The 17,926-nt window shown below is 39.0% G+C and overlaps 2 long non-coding RNA genes across 2 annotated transcripts; one reads left to right on the forward strand and one right to left on the reverse strand.

The window, feature by feature from the left end:
• The first annotated feature begins 3,677 nt into the window (after positions 1-3,677).
• On the forward strand, positions 3,678-8,247 carry LOC122828066. The gene is made up of 3 exons (XR_006370158.1): positions 3,678-3,777; positions 5,649-5,837; positions 7,690-8,247. It is a non-coding gene; the product is annotated as an uncharacterized LOC122828066 (long non-coding RNA).
• An 8,420-nt stretch (positions 8,248-16,667) lies between these two features.
• Positions 16,668-17,191, reverse strand: LOC122828067. The gene is made up of 3 exons (XR_006370159.1): positions 17,136-17,191; positions 16,937-17,052; positions 16,668-16,804 (listed from the first exon to the last, which is right to left on the reverse strand). It is a non-coding gene; the product is annotated as an uncharacterized LOC122828067 (long non-coding RNA).
• Positions 17,192-17,926: the final 735 nt, after the last annotated feature.

The following is a 17,926-nucleotide window of genomic DNA, read 5'->3' on the forward strand; positions in this document are numbered from 1 at the left end:
ACAATTTCTAACATATTTATTTAAAGAGACGGCACATAAATCACCTGTGTGAAAATCAAAATCATTGCAAACCATTTCACCCACTGACAGATGTATAGACGAAAGCTTTGATGCTAAAATAAAAAAAAAAAAGCATGAAAATTAAAATGATAGACGTTCCATGCCATCCAAAAGTAATTATGCGCCTGGCACTGTTCCACGTTTTGTTCCATTAGAACCCCCCCCCAAAAAAATATGTATTTTATTATACTTGGAATGTACGTACTTGGCTTTGATCCTCCTTGGCACAACATGTGTTGGAATTGGAAACTGAATTGGAACACAAAGCAGTGCAATATTGTACAGTGGACGGAAAATCGGTGTGGAGGAAAAACACTCCTTAGTTTCCAAATTGTGGCATGTATTTTTATTCAGTTTTCTTTATACTTTGATACCCTGAATAAAATCCATACCAACCAAGCGTCTTGGTTGGTATTTTTCATTTTCATTGGAAAGGATTCCATGAGGGTGTCGGAGGCGTCCCACCGAACATCAGTGAACAAACAAATCATAAAGACCAAAGAGCACAGCAAACAGGAGAAAGATTAAGTTACTGAGATGTTAGGTTATAAAACAATGTCTCAAGGGGGGCACATTGTTTCTTACTCATTCTGCTGCAGGTTGGCGAGCAAGACGTAACCGACAGCTTCCGGTTTAGGATTTTCAAAATAAAAGCTCCTCCAGACTCAATACATAGAACGGACATATTGTACTTCCGGTAGGCAGGTCTTTCGACGCAAACAAAAGCAGGGAACACAGCAAACATGTGTAAGGTCAGTTTTGGTGCAAAACTGAACTTTTTGCCCTGCATGTGACATTATGACTATGACAAAAAAAAAAAATAATAATAATAATACTACTTGCAGCATTCTCCTGAAATAAAAAACAAAACAATTTGACTCATGAGGAAGAAATGCAAACTACATCTCAGCTTTGTATTATGTTGTTCTGGTCTATCCCGTCACATCCCATTAATATAAATATATATTGTGATAAAATCTGTTTGTTGAATATGAATACTTTTGCAAGATACTTTATGCTGTTGATTTCCGAAAAACAAAGGGTTTATGTGGCAGAAGTTGTAGAAATTAGACCTTTACTTCAACATCATCAGTGTCAAATGTCCCTACCTGTCAGGGATCATGACTCATTCAAACTAAATATGACAGCAAGTGCAAACATTTCTCCATGTTTGCTAGGGAAGGAAGTAATCCACGTCACCTACCAGTAACATATCCCACCATTAAAGTGTGCAGCATTAGCACTGACTTCCAGAAGATGGAAAATTGCCCTCCATTAGTTTTTATATCTGTTTTTCTTTCCTTCCAGATGTTTAAACTCAATTGAGAGGCAGGTACCTGTTTGGTCCTGCTGCTTCAGCATCCGAATATGTATGTAAAACGTTGGTGCAACTTTTTCTGTGCACAAAAGTTGCAAAGATCCACACCTCTACTTAAATGCAAGTGTATACAAGAGAACTTTGGAAAAAAATATTGACAACATTATTAATTAGGCAGTGTTTAGAGTAACGAGCAGAGCATTTGAGCACCCCCCACACACACACACATACACACACCACACCACCCTACCCCCCTCACCCCCCCAGCCCTCGATGACATGCTCGTTGGGAATCCGCTGTGTGACTGCAGATCAGAGGAAGCGACAGTCTGACACCACATCACCACCTTTCAGAAAAAAAGAGAAGAAAGAATCAGAGAGCTGAGCTCCCAGGGAGAAGGAACACAACACCTCCAGCAGTTTCTGTTTGCCTGCGTTAGCGGTGGTTTGTCCGCCGACATGATGCAATTACTTCTCTTTGACAGACAGAGCTAGTGGACACCAATGACCCGGGGCTGAGACATAATGCAAATGCAGATTGTGTATGTGCAAATCTAGCTCACTAATAGATACAGTATTTTCCATGATTATTCCATATTTTTATTTCACTTCAAGATCACTGAAGTTAACTAATAACTTAAATGCTATAATGCCCATTTGTTTGCTGAAGCTAATTAAAAATTATGATAAAGTGGTAACTTCTGGCTCTCTTTGAAATCAAACCTGTTATGTTTCTCACAGTTAATTTATCTCATCTCATCAGTCTACAGAGACACTGGTTTCGAACACGTCCTATAAATAAATCCTTGCGTTTTGAGCTCCAGATGCACCTGCTTTCTGCCTCCCCTCTGTCACGGGGAAGTTAAACGGTTTGTTTCACAGTTTCCACACCATCAAAAATTCAACGCAGTCTCACCCTGGAGCATGCTGCAGCTATGCTCGCCACAGCGCAAAATGGAGCAGTTCCACATCATGAATTCAAGAAAATGTTTGGCCTTTAAAATTACCAACATGTGCAGATGTTTATGTATGTTATGTATAGTTTAATTCGGCTGAATTTACGTTTTTTTTTCTTTTTGGAAATAGGTCTCAAGGTTGTGTTTTGTTCAGGCCTGTTGTCCAGCTAAATTCACACATGCTAATCATTTGCCAGAGAGAAATACAACTTGATCTGCATGCTCCACTTTGCTGAACAAAACTTTATTAGAGGTATTTTCGTAGCGTATGAACAGTAATGTCACCCAGTCTTGAGAGGTAGACTGGGTTCTTTTAAATGTATTTCAATGCTATGCTTTTTCATAAGAATTTCCAGTTTATACTCCCATTTAGTATCAACATGTTACCATTTTTTTAATCAATTACATGGACTATTTAAACAAATCACTTTGTACCCATATGTACTTAACCATTTTAATAATGATTTGTCATCCATATTTTTAATTTAGTAGAAAAGTACATTTGATTAATTATGAAGATAAATAATCATGGAAATACTCAAATATACTCAAAAATAATCACAATCAGTTTAGCTGCACATTATTTTCTGTTTCTTGCATCACACTGCATTTCCATATTGGTTCTAATCTGGATTTGGATGAGCTCTTTGCAAATTTGAGAGACTATGAGCCTCAATCAAACAAATATAGACAAACAGACTGAAATAATTCCAAGAATAATGACCACTTGCAGGAAGATTTTTACAATTTTAAGACATGTAACCACATTTCTTAATAATAAACTACAGTAGGTATGGGAAGAACTAGTTCAAAACATTTATTGTTACAGAGGTCATAAAATGACGTGAACTGCTGCACTTTTGACATTAAACGCTCTGTGGCAAACAGATCCTCGAAAACAACTAAAACTGCAAAAATAAATAAATAAAAAGAAATTGCAAAGGTGTGGAATGACCAGCATCTGGTGTGTGTTCATTTATGTACTCTTATAACAGCCAGTACATATCGTGTCTTAAAAATAACAGCTGGAATGACTGCTAACACAGAATATCCTCTAAAGTTTCTAAACATCTTCATCATGTAACTAGAAAACAATACAAACTACAAAACCCACCAATTGGATACAAAAACGAATTGACACAGATTATTCTGTCACCTTTAAATATTTTCCTACGTTGGTTAAAATCAAGGAACTTGTCGCCTAAAAACAACAACAAAAAAAAAAAAAAATCCAGAACAAAACTTCTGCTGCTGTGGTTTGCTCACACCTGCTGTTGATCAGCTAATCAAATACATTTGATTAGTAGCACCTGGCTGCTACTTACTGCTGCTAATAAAGGCAGAGAGAATCTCATTCTCACTCTGCTCACGTTTTTGTTAAATCAAAAGGTGAGGCAACAGCTTTTGTTCATTTCAGGTTGTGTTGGAGAAAGGGTAAGACCTGGTAAGAAACAGATCATTTATAGTATGACAAGAAAAATAGGTGTGATTTATGTTTTATGATTGTGTGTGAACTCGGAGGATGTTGTTTTTTTTTGCCCTCATGGTCACTAATTACTGTAAAACAGACTTAAATAGCTTTTAGACATAGTCATAATAAGATATAATTTCTTCAAATTCATCTCCAGGAATCACACTGATGTATGTTAGAATTAAGAGATGTCCCAATCGGGATCAATTTGCTCTTATTGACTCTCAAACTATCAGACCAGACACACAATAAATGCAATAAAGTTGATAAAATACAAAAATAAGACCTTGAAATGATCTTTTCTTCATTAGCCACTATTTCAGTGATGCTGTGCTAAAGCAGACATTGGCTGAAACTATTGCACCTAAAATGCACTCTAAGTTTATCATCTTATGTGCATCTCTCTGATTGTTTATTCTAAATATTTAACAGTAAAAGACCCAAGATACTCCCAGACATAAACCAAGGACTGTTTGTCATTCACAAACCTTCTTTGTGACTTTGCTCTTTCAAATTTTTACTTTTGAATTTTTTTATTTTTATTTTTTAAACATGCTTCACCAAGATCTATACAACGACTTCAGAGGTTTTTGAGTCGGTCCTTAGTAGTACTAGAATCATAATTTATATTTGAAATACTTTTAAAGTTGTCCTTTATTATCTGCAGACTTTGTGCTTCTTTCCCAAAGTAAAATGTAATTGTAAAAGAAACAAAAACAAAGCACACTGAGGTTGTCAAAATGATCTCTAATCGAGGGATTTTTTTGTTCCTAAAGTATTATCAGCAATAATCAACTTAGCATTTGTAAGAACTTTGCATTGAACTTCTGTGTAATTACTGTTTGATTTACTATTCATTTAATGCTGACTTTGACACTGAATCTATAGTTAGATTTCCATTACTGCTATTCCCAGCACCAGCAGTTTGCACCATTTTAATTTTGTGCATTTTATTTTCAGTCACTGTGTTGCAAGTACTAATAACCCCACAACTTTTGTAGGGATCAATTCCTTTTGAAACATAATGTGTGAATTTGTTAAACAACTGCAAGAGTTGGTATGTCAAACAATAAATTTTAATGAAAATGTAGGTTGTATTTTATATTATGATTTTTTTATGACTGCAATTGCTTCATTAATTACATTAAAGAATCACTATCAGGTCAATTTGAACTTTTTCTTTGTTCACTATCTTATTCTCCTACATTGAAACTTGCATATGAAAATGGGCCTGCGCTTTTTATTTATTTATTTTTTGAGTATCACACGTCTCATAAATAATGCAGATGCAACTCTTCCCCTACCAATCAACCTCCAATTCGTTCTTTCTTTCTTAGCTCTGCCACTGTTTTGCATGAACTTGTATTTGGAGTCACAATTAATTATTTCTTGCTGCCCGGTGCAGTCCGCGGTCCGATGGTTGGGGACCACTGATGTTCACATTACACTCATCTCTTTCTGCTATTACTGTCTTGACTAATTTGCTATTTTCCTCCTTCCCTTTGCCATCTCTCCTACACTCACTCCACTGCTTGTCTGCCCTTCTGGGTCCGGCTGAGCATTTCGTCTGCTTTATTACTGACTCTTCTGCGTTTCGCTTCTCCGAGGCGACTGCTGTGCATCTAAGCCAAGACCTCATCGTCTCCATATACTTGTATCTGCACAGAGAAATGCAATGATTTAAAGAGGCTTTTTTTGTTTGTTTCTTCTTTCCTGTATGGAGCGTCAGAGACGTTGCTAAATTTCAGCATTCCACCGTCGTGTTGGGAGCCCAGACTGTGGACAGTACTGTAGTGCTGAAAAGGGTGATGTTGACAGCTAAGATTTAGCTTTTATTTTTCCAGGGGCTACTCAGCAGAATGTAAAAGGTGCCTCCATAAAGAAGTGTATCTGAGAGCGACTGCGTGTGATTCCACAGCACAGTTGATGATGACACCACCATCCCTCTTGGTGACAGATGCACTGTTGCATCCTCCCGACTCTCTGGCCCACTCTGGTTATGAATGTTGCTGGCATGCCATAGAAATACTGGGGTAAGTCTTTATTTTCCCTCCCTTTAGTCTGAGGGTAAATTTTACTCCCCTGGAGGAGTTTTGGAAGGAGGCCCCTGTAGAAGAAGGGGGGATTGATCAGTATTCTTTTCTTTATATGATATACCAAAACGTGATGTAAAAGCAGAAGTTTCAGAATCACATCCAACTGTTTAGATGATGCATTTGCCTATCTTTATCCTTCACCTTCCAGTTGAAAACTCAGTCATGTCTGCCATGGCATTGCAATCCAATGCAGCCTGCTGGTATAGTGACTTGATAAAGTGGGGAAAACATGTTTGGCTCAGTAAATATATTTGCAATCCAAGTAATGCTCCAACGCAAAGAAATTAACGCAAATTAGTCATAAATGGGAATGGCATGTGGAATTGACACCAGCAAATGATATTGATTACATGAAGAAAAGAAGTATCAAAAGGGAAATAAAAGACAAGAAAATAAATAAAACTGGTTAGTATTGCAAAGCAATCCTGCGTGTGTGTGCGTGTGTGTCAGCGTTTGTGACAAGCAGAGGGGCCCTGCTGTGTCTCACCGCGTCCTCTCTGATGGCCTATAAAAAATGTTTCTCATTACCAACAAGAAGCATGTCACAATAAGCAAACAGGTTTGTCAAAATCATAGCAACATTGTTCTTTGAAAACAGATTGATGGGACTGATCACAGACAAACCTTTGCACATCTACAGGCCATAATCAGGTCCTCAGACAAGCACGTTTTCACTACTGAATGATTAAATGGCCAGATGTTCTCTGTAAAGTGTCTGAGAGAGGAGTCGAAAGCGTAATCAGAAAACTTGTCAAAGAGCTACATACATTCATAAAGAAACCTCAAATTACAGTTGTTCAAAGAATGAAAAAAGCAATGCATTATGTGCCAAATCAAATAAGACTCTTTACCCTGATGAATGTTGCTGAATATACTAAAGATCAAGTCTAAAATAAACAAATAACGCAAATAGACTTCATAAAATTAAAGGAACAATATTCCTGATAAGAATTAGAATACCTACTTTGCTTGACTAGATCCTAATTTCACACACTGAACCAGCATACTGTGATACTAGGTTCATATGATTATCAAAAGGTAAATATCAGTTTGTATAACTCAGTTATCAGTTTCAACATTTCAAGTGTTTAAAAAAAACTTCAGGCTAAAGCTAAAATGATTTTGTTCTCTCTCTCTTGTTCTATCTGTGTTCATGCTTTGAGGGACGCAGCAGGTTTTAATTACGTCCATCCAATGGCTTACAGTTCTCTGATATAGCAGCACACCTGCAATCTGACTTTTCGCAGCTATGCTCGCCACAGCGCAAAATGGAGCAAAACATGCTTGGAGGCTGCAGCCACAGTGAAATGGGCCAAGCACCTGCCCCAGGTGTCAACAGGCCTCCTTGGCCCAGAATGCCAGGCTTCCTTCTGAAAGAGAGAAGAGATGGAGAGCCAGATAGAGAGCCATCTCATTAACTACTCCCCTGGGCTGCAACTAAACAGGGGGATGGAGAGTGTGAAGACCATGTCAACTCTGTGGATGGCCCTCGTGAACTGCGGTTAATTGAAATCTGATATATCTGAGTCCCTACTTGGAACCCAACCAGTCAAACAGCAGGCTGGGTCTCATCCTGCCAAGTGAAGCTAGGGGGAAAAAAAAGGGAAAAAGGCTCAATCTTTCACTTTTTTCCCCCCACATCTTCCCCATCTCCAGCCTTGCAATCTACAGATTTATTGATTTGTTTGCGAGCTGTGAACATGGCCCATCTCTGCTCTAGGATGGTAAGAGCTGATCACAGAGCACAGTTTGATGCTTACATGTATTTTTTTTTCTTCCTTTTTTTTAGTGTGCTGACCTTGGCTGAAGTAGAATGCAGGGTTTCTAATATTCCCCACTCCTAGAGAGGCGAATACCAGCTGGGGATACAGGCAGCAAAGACACATCCACACAAAGAGCTGTTTAACTGTCCAGAGGCCCTCTGGGTACTCCACCTTTCACTTTATCCCTTTAATATTTCATGTCCTGGCCCCAACCGTGCTCTGGCCAAATGCCTCTGCCTGGGTTACTGGAATATGGATGAGAGTGCACACTTACCCATTTACCTGGATGTCAGTGGGAAGTGGTTCTAAACAATACACCTTGCCTCCTCACAACCTCACCTCTGCTCACCTCACTGGGCCCAGAGCTAGCTTGTTAGAAAGAGGAGGAGGTAACGAAGGGGGTCAGGAAGAGACAGAAAAATCCTACAAAGAGGAGTCTTGGGATAACAAATGCACAACATCAAGTAGAGACGATGGAGGATGATTGTGCTTCTGTTAGAATTGACGGCTTTGTATAAAATAAACATGCAAGCTGCACATCTAGTCATTGTGAATATAATAAAGGTTCTTGTTCGATAATGAAAGACAGCACTGATTGTAAACACTTGGGGTGCTTTTGTGATGGATTGAAAGTTGTTTAGTATATTTACTCTTACTGGTATGTGCATATTTACAGATCTGAATGTTGTTTAAATTCATAGTGCACTTGCCAGCAGTTTGAGTTAAATATGTTAATGTCTCATTTTATATAGTATCTAGATATAGACCAAATGCGACCAGCAGGGGGAGACTAGTGGTAGTGAGCTATTAAAGAGCAAGGAATCTCTTCCTGTCAATGTAGCAGAGGAAGGAAAGGTCCATGGCTCATTTATTAAATTAAACCCCTTTCTGGTATGAGTTTACACATAAAACTTACCTTTACTGTTGTATTTTGGTTCACTACATGACAGAAAGCTTGTGAACACGTTATGTTACTGGCTACATTTTAGCCAGTAACACTGTAGTAATGAGGAATCTATCCCACTTTCCCCTTCCCCCAAAAGCATGTAAAACATTGGTAAATTTAACATAACCGCAGTATTTCTATCGCATATCAACATCAGTCCAATTTTTCACAGTTGAGCTTCCCTAACAATAACTTTTCTGTAGTTTAGAAAATTAACCCGTAACAATAGCAGCTCACTTTTCAAGTTAACTTGGAGAAAAATTATTTAAAAAAAAATTAAATTATATTCAATTCAATAATAGACAGGCTCACAAATATGCTCATAAAAAATGTCTATACGCCAGCTTTTCGTTTATGCATTCATCTTCAGTGAGTTTAACTGATGAACTCTCACCTTGCCCAGACATTTATAGCTTTTGTGTTGACTCTTCTGCGTTTCGCTTCTCCGAGGCGACCTTAGTTCGTCACACGCAGAAACTCATCTACCAGGATTGAAAGCATTGGATTAAAAATAAATAAATCTAGTTTTGTTGAGATCGGGATCATAGGAAATAAATTTTCCGGTTCGTCCGTTGCCTGAATATGAAATGGCTGAAATGACCGCTCACCTGTGTAAATACACCATCAGCGCTCTTCTCCGCTGTTCGCTCTGAACACCGGCAACCAGGAAGCAGCTCCATGAGAAATGACTACCGTAGGCTACTGCAGGCATCGCGCCAGTTATTTTAAGGATGCTATTCACAAAGACTTACTCATGTTCATGACAGGTGTTATGTCATGTTTATTACGGTGTCATGACATCTTATTCACATCCCGTCAAAATAAAGTGTTATGCAGATCCACCCGCACACATGTAGACGTTAATAGCAAGCCGTTTTAACATAATTTCGGTTTTACCACCCTTACATTCAAGATATCTCTAATATAAGATATAAGATATCTGTAATTACATTGTGACAAGTCGAAATAACGTCAGATTTACCACTGAGTTGTAAGGACAATTCAATTCAAGAAATCTAGAATGAATTACTGACTATCTGAAATACACATTTCAGATATCTACAATGAAATTATGACTAGTTATAAAGTAAATTCAAGATATCTCAATTTTAGTTTTGACTAGTGAAAATTAAACTAAATATCTTAAAGGAAATAATAATTAGACAAAACTAAATTAAAGATATCTTAAATTGGCATTCTGACTAATCAGAATGACATTACTGATATCTTGAATCTGTATTCTGTAAAGTCTAAACGTCCCTGACTTGTGTAGCACTTTGAAAGTTTAATAAAACAAAGAAAAATAGAGAAAATGAAAAAGGATTTTTGAAAATGCATCACTTTCATGTTGAAAATGGAATTATCTCCCCTAGAGCAGTCCAGGGGGGCAAACTGTGTGGCCGCAACAAGCCAAATGGATGGATGGATGGATGAAAATTGTAATTTTGACTGAGGAGGTAACGAAGGGGTCAGGAAGTAAATCATAATTACAGAAAGCTTGTGAATACGTTATGTTAAGATATCTTGAAAGAAATCTTGACTGTCAAAATGTAATTGAAACTATCTTGTGTTATTATTCTTACCAGTCAGAATGTAAATGCAGATATCTTAAATTACCATCCGGGATTGTAAAAATGTAGTTTTGTCTAGTCAAAATGCATTTTAGACATCTAGATATCTAGAATTATTCTTACGATAAATCGAGTAATCGAATAAAAAAATAGATAAATGTTGCTAACGGAATAGCTTTTGTTGTCATTATGTTAGCGACGGATTTGACATGTTATGTAACGCACGATGTGTTTCGCCACCCATTAAATGTAAATTTGTTAAACCTGGAAATGAAAACAGAAATAAACAATAATCTGTCTCAATAATGCTTCATTTTAAAAACTAAACATTTTTGAAGCTATACTTGCGTTAATCATCTAATGCGCAGTTTATCATTGTAGGATATACAAAACACTGGTTGTTAACTAGCAAACAGCAGATTTTCAGACAAACAAAGCACCAGGGTGACTTAAAACGCCAGTTTTGTTTGCGTCGAAAGACCTGCCTACCGGAAGTACTGAATTTCAAACTTGTCAAAATATTCTTATAAACAGATTTCTTGTTGGGGATTTTGGATTCCACGACTGATAACAGGTATGTGGCAAATTTCTAGGAGATTTGGAGATGGGCACCAGCAACCCTTCCGACCCCATTAGGGACGAAGGGTGTTCAGAATTCATTTTCAAACCTGATGAAAATTCTTGGATACAAGAAACTACTTTATCTTTTTCATTTTCATTGGAAAGAAACATTGCTGTGTTGTGAGCCAGTTGTGATAATTTAAATTCTCTTCCCTATTGTCTGATTTACTGGTATTGACATTTTTAGATATGACCTAACATGATCTGAGAGACAAGTAGGAATAAAAACAGGCTTAAAGACAACATTGTCTAATTCTACCACTGATATCAAATCTCTGTGAAGTACAGGTCAGTTTATCTGAACTATTGCTGCCATTGAGTAGCCAGTGATAAATACGTTCAAGATATCTTGTTTTAAGGTTTTAAACATAAATTTAGGACTAATAGTGTCAAATACTTTATAGAAATCAACAAAAAGTATAAACTATAAAACCACACCAAATATTCCTACTGCCATGAAACCAGGTTGTTCCTCATAAATAATATTATTTAGCTCTGCTTTCAATTTTTTAGCAAAGATGAGTATAAAAATCTTAACATCGTTGTTTAATAGACTAACGGGTCTATATTTTCTATATTAAATATGTCTTTTTTTGGTTTTGAAATTTATTTAATCAAGCCTTGGTGAATAGTAAGGAGAACCTCTTCCTTTATTATTGCTTCTTCAAACATTACTTTCATAAATGGGGCAAATGAATCCACATATGTGTCCCGTTTAAAGACAGATCCAGTGACGTTATTTGAACCATCATTCCCAAGAAATGTATTTTGCTTCATAACACAAATAGCTTCTTTGATTTCTTTTAGGCTAATTTCTTGATCACAAAATGTCTTAAAGGAATGGTCAAACCCATGGGGATCCTCATTTTGGTCCTTAAGAAATAAAGTCAAGCTTGCATTATTTTCTGCTGAAAACTCCTTATTTATTTGGAAGGACAGAGTTTGAATCGTTCTTGGTTGACCCCATCCCTGAAGCCATCTTTAACATTAGAGACCATTAGGTCCCTAATGTCTAGATAAAATAAAAATAATAATAGAAAGCCATCAGGATCACTGGAGTACTCAAACCCCTCCACCACGTTAAGGTGACGATTCTCCGGAGGGGTCCTCGGCGAACCCCATCAAACTGATCATAAACCAATTTGATGACATCCCCCATCCTGAGCAAGCACATGGCGACAGTGGAGAGGAAACCTCAGTTTGATCTGAGAGAAACCTCCAGCAGAACCAGACTCAGGACGGGCAGCCGTCTGCGAATGTAAATCACGGAAAGTCAGACGAAACCGAATTTATGTTAAAATGGCTTTCAAAGGGCCGCCTGCTGTCTACAGGAGGTCCGCCCACCGGATGTGACGTCCACAGGTCCCGTGAAGAACTTATGCATCGTCCCAAGAAGTCCCACGTGCGGATGTGACGTCACACAAACACAATGCTGGGACCTGCGGAAACACAAAACACAAAGTTAGCAACAACATTGATACATGATACCCGTGTAAGTGACAAGATACAAAATTAAACAGAAACTCAACTGTGCATGACAAGGATGTAGAGCAGCACATCGTGGAGGCAAGGAGGCGTAGAGAGAGGGATGGCGAAGCTCCAGAACCACAGCACTGTAACCTGTAGATAGAGAATGGAAAAAACACAAACACAGGACAACAAACAACAAACATAATCCAGGCAATATCCTGGATTGTTGTAAGAGGTACAATGAATGTACCTCTTACAACCATTGTTCTCTAAAGCTAACCCTTGTTTTTGTGGAAAACTAGATCACCTGGAGAAAACATTGAATCCAAAACATTCCAATTATATGAAAATATTAACATTCTGTTACGAATGTTCAATTTAGTTGTATCCATCCATCCATCAATCCATTTTCTTTTGCCTATCCGGGTTTGTTCACTGGGGTAGCAGCCTAAGTAAGGAGGTGCAGACTTCTCTCTCCCCAGCCACTTGGGCTAGCTCACCCAGGGAACCCCAATGTATTCCCAGGCCAGCCAAGCAATATAGTCTCCAACGTGTCCTGACCAGAAGTCCCGCCCACCGAATGTGACTCCTAAGGCCACCAAAACGGACACTCTCAACTCCACCACAGGTCCCGTGAAGAATTTATGCATCCATCCCTTCCCAAGAAGTCCCACCTACCGGATGTGACGTTACACGTATGCTAACGAATAGCTTTTGTTTTCTCCAGAAGTCCCGCCTACCTGAGGTGACGTCACATGGCTGTTCTTTTTATTATTATCAGAATCAGGTCAACCTTTGTGGAGGCCAGCTCTCACCAGAAGCAAGCCCGACTTACTGCCGGCAATGAAGACCACGCACAGACAGCGATCCTACAGTGATCTAACAGGTGACCGATCCTCATCCTAGTTTCTATGCTGGGTCGCATGATTTTTTTGCTTTATGTTTTTGGATTGAAACAGTGAAGGCCGTAGGTCATCCTGATGAAGACAATAGGACTACATCATCTGCGAAAAGCAGAGACACAATCCTAAGGCCACCAAAACGGACACTCTCAACTCCACAGAAGGACCAGGGGATTCTGTCCATAAAAGTTATAGACAGAATCAGGTCAACCTTTGTGGAGGCCAGCTCTCACCAGAAGCAAGCCCGACTTACTGCCGGCAATGCAGACCAAGCTCAGACACCCATACATAGAGGTTACCGAGTAGAAGGGTCAGTTCCCAGTGGGACACAGTCGGCCGCCTCTTCCAAGTCCACAAAGCAGATGTAGACTGGCTGAGTGAACTTCCATGCACCCTCCAAGAGCCTGCTGTGGGTGTAGAGCTGGTCCAGTATTCCATGACCAAGATGAAGATCTCAATCCGAAGTTCCCTCCTCCTGAGATGCCAGAATCGTCTTGAAGCCATAGGGAAGTTGTTCTCCATGAAATCTTCAAACTCATCCATGCCAGTTATCATTTTGAGGGAAATAAGACAGACTTGCTAAATACAATTTAGTTGTAGTTATAATAAAATGCAGGCACAAGTGGTGCAGATAGGCAAAATATGTATAAATGAAATGGATGTTTAAACATTTGAAATTTGAAAGCCCTGTTTTGTACCTTAATGTTTTCTCCTGCTCCTAATTTTTACCCATTAACAAATGATTGTATCGCTTTTGTAAAATACACTCCAAATCCAAAATGTGGGTAGAAACAAACACGTGATCAAGAAATTAGCTAAAGAAATCAAAGAAGCTTTAGAAAAACTTAAAGTTAGAAATCTTACCTGAGTCCATACTTACCTTCAATCCATCCTGATTAAGCGATCTCTCAGTGAAACACGTCTTGAATTCGCTTGTTAGGTGTAATCTGGATGGCCCCAGTTGTTAATTATCTGAAGCTTTATGGAGCTAAAGGCCACTTTTTCGTGGCTCTGCAATGATAAAATTATGTATTAGTTTAATATAATACAGTAGAGCTTAAAGGGAGTTTATTAGAGGCAAAATATTTTGAGATTGCAAAGCCTTGCAAGAGCACCACCAACATTGCTTTAACGTTTTCCCATTTTGTCATACAACCACAAATGTTCATGTTTTAATTGGTATTTTACATGATAGACCAACACAAAGAAGCACATAATTGTGAAGTGGAAGGTGATGAGGGTGGTTGGTCTTCATTAGTAGATGGAAATAGCTATGAATACAGATCGGTCCTGGAAGAAAACCTGCAGAAGACTTAAAGTGAAACTCACCCCAAATCAATTTTATTTTGCCGACAAACTGTCTAAATATGTTATTTGGCATTCTATCTAAATAGATAGAATGTTTTGTGCAAAAGGACATTTTTGTGCAAATCTTTCAGCTAGGCATTAATTTTACTAAAATCATCTCACTACTGGTGCCATGGTCATTGGTCAATCGGTTCTTAGGGAAGTTAATTTTTCTGTTGGTTGTAGCAATTGGGCTTGGTACAATTTTCTCATTAAGGTAACCAAAGCACAGTGCCTCGACTGGCGAAGATAGAAAAGAGACAAGCATTATTCAATTTTTAAATGTGTGTCTTCCTCCGGGACTCCTCCGGTGAGATATGCTCAGAACAGTTCACTTGGGAGGCTTGTAGGAAGCCTGACCAAATGCCCACACCTCCTCAATTGGCTCCTCTAGACATGGAGAAGTAACAGCTCTACTCTGAGTCCCTCCCGGATGACTGACCTTCTTGCCCTGAGTATAAGGCACAGCCCAGAGAACCTGCGGAGAAAACTCATTTCGGCCGCTTGACCCAAACCTCATGAATACAGCTGAGAGTAGGAACACAGATCAACCAGTAAATCTAGAGCTTTACCTTTTACCTCAGCTCTATCTTCTCGATGTATCTTCTTTACAGCAGACACTGCACCAATCTGCCTATCGATCACCTGCTCCAAATTTCCCTCAGTTTTGAACAAAATCCCACAAAACTTAAACTTCTCTGACACCGGTCACCTAACAGGTCATCCTAGCTGCTTCACATTCGGCTGCGAACTGCTTCAGCGAAAGCTGTAGGTCACGCTCTGATGAAGACAATAGGACCACATCATCTGCAAAAAGCAGAGACACAATCCTAAGGCCACCAAAACGGACACTCTCAACTCCACAGAAGGACCAGGGGATTCTGTCCATAAAAGTTATAAACAGAATCAGGTCAACCTTTGTGGAGGCCAGCTCTCACCAGAAGCAAGCCCGACTTACTGCCGGCAATGAAGACCACGCACAGACAGCGATCCTACAGTGATCTAACAGGTGACCGATCCTCATCCTAGTTACTTCATACTCGGGTGCGAACTGCTCCAGTGAAGGCCGTAGGTCATCCTGATGAAGACAATAGGACTACATCATCTGCGAAAAGCAGAGACACAAGGGATGGGTCTCCTCAGAAGGACCAGGGGATTCTGTCCATAAAAGTTATAGAGTGTTGAGGATGACTGTGTGAGACCAGCTGAGGAAGGAGAATCTTATGGCAGACTTCATACTCGGGTGCGAACTGCTCGCTGCATCTGAGCAACAGAGAGTTATCGCCATTAAAGTCTCCAACAACAGACAAAAAGACTCTCTAGATTTACCACTAATTACTTTGAAAAACATCTCTAGACAAGCCTGAAGAATCTATAAATATAGTGACAAAGTGGATGTACTGGGAGGGCCTAGCGTACCTCCCACAGGTACAGTCCCACTCCCTCCCTCCACTCAGCACTCATCCCCACACTCAAAGTGTCTCTTGGCCCCGCCCACTTTGATGCTATTTTTCAAAATTTGTCAGGGGTGAAAGGGTATGTTACACTTTAAGAACTGGGTCAGAGGTTTACCTTCCACCCTAAACACAGATCCAACAATATAATGGGAAGGTTTAGATCAAGCATCTCATACTCAAAGTCCAGACCTAAATACAAAACGGAATCTAGCAAAGTTTTAAAAATGACATGTTTAGATGCTCCATATTCAAACTGGCTGAGTGTGAGCTTTTTTTTCTTCATGTACAGTTTTCTTTTGTGTTCACAAATATGAGCTTCTTTCTGTTAACATGGTTTACCGATCAAGTCCCAATAGAATTCGATGATGTTTACAGTTTTAACATGAAAACACTGAAAAGTTCAATGGCTATAAATATGTTGCAAAGCAATTAAGGAAAGTAGCTTAAAAAAGCAACTGGATAAACATACCGGTAGCTCAAAGGTCTGAAGAGGATCTCCATCCTCCTCATAGATAAAAGTTCCCAGGTGAGTCCATTCCTGTTCAGGCTCCCTCATTCCCTGTAAACCAAAATTAGACAAATATTCTTAGAAATATGTCTGACAGTTAGACTGTGTGTTTCTGTTTAATTCTGCCCCAGCGACCACCTGAGCCGCATGCCTACATAACCTTGGGAGCACTCCAGATGTTACCAGTTGGGGACACCATTTTAGGAATGTGACCCAAGGTGACTTGACTAATGACAGCTCTGTGGGACAGGGCGATGACTAAATGTCCCTGGGAACCTTCAAATCCCCAGCACTCTCCTGGGTGTAGGCGAGTCCTCCCCTGAAGAGAAAGAGTTCAAAGTTTGAGTGGGATGTCAAAATAATAAACAAAAGTTTTCTAAATATTACATCATATAGAAATACCATTCTGCTTCATATTCATGTTACATTATGATTGCAGTTCAGTTCATACCTGAATAACAATGTCTGGGTGGATCGATGGCCGTTCTGGGGCAAACCCAAACCCACTGCATCTCTGTATTTGGCCAGGATGTACGGCCGATGGCATCCATTGTAAAACCTTTGCGCCTGTTTTCAAACACACACAGAAAGTGAATTAAAACCATCTAAGCTTAAAACATTCAGTCAGATTTATGATAGTAATGACTTACCTTGTGATTTCAGCGCAAAGTTCGGTAATAAATCTGCAGCTGGAAGAAGGTAGTCCATCTTATTCTGCAGGTCAACAAGAATATCCTTCATTTCCTGTTTCTGTCTTTCCTGATCTTCAGTTCCTGGGACCGAAAACTAAACACAATTGCAGTTAGATGTTTGGTCATATCACTAAAGAGGACATTCAAATATGGGTGTTGATTAACAGAAAGCTTACTGTGTTTATGGGTTGTTTTCTACCCACAAAGGTTTCATCAAAGGAACAAGAAAGATGGTAAATCCTGACAAATGAGGAGAAATGAGATTAGTGACACTGCTTTCACACTAAAAACTCTCTACAAAACTTAGAAATATTGGTGCTTGGCTGTTTGTAGAAGAAAGTCATTTACCGTAAAACAAGGCAAGAAATATGACGCTGAGAAAACAATGTTTCAGCGTGAGCATCAATAGGTCCCTATTGATGCAGCTGCTGCTGCAGCTGATGTTGTTTCCTAAAGAGGTCTCTTCTTTTGATGTGTGGTAATACCGACGGTATGTCCACTTCCTGTTCAGCCAAGGTAGAAAAAATACAAATATGTAAACAGATAAATAGATCCTAAGATTATCGGGTTAAATATGCAAAGACTTTTTTGCAAAAGTATTCATTTCCCTTGAACTTTTTCACATCTTGTTTTTAATTACCCATGAAGTCACCATTGAGAATAAGAAACTATTATTCAAGGGAGACGTGGGTCATTATTCAACGTTATCACATTATAAACACAAACTTTGCAAAATTTTTTGAACAGCC

Source organism: Gambusia affinis, linkage group LG03, assembly GCF_019740435.1.
Source record: "Gambusia affinis linkage group LG03, SWU_Gaff_1.0, whole genome shotgun sequence".
Taxonomy (NCBI): domain Eukaryota; kingdom Metazoa; phylum Chordata; class Actinopteri; order Cyprinodontiformes; family Poeciliidae; genus Gambusia; species Gambusia affinis.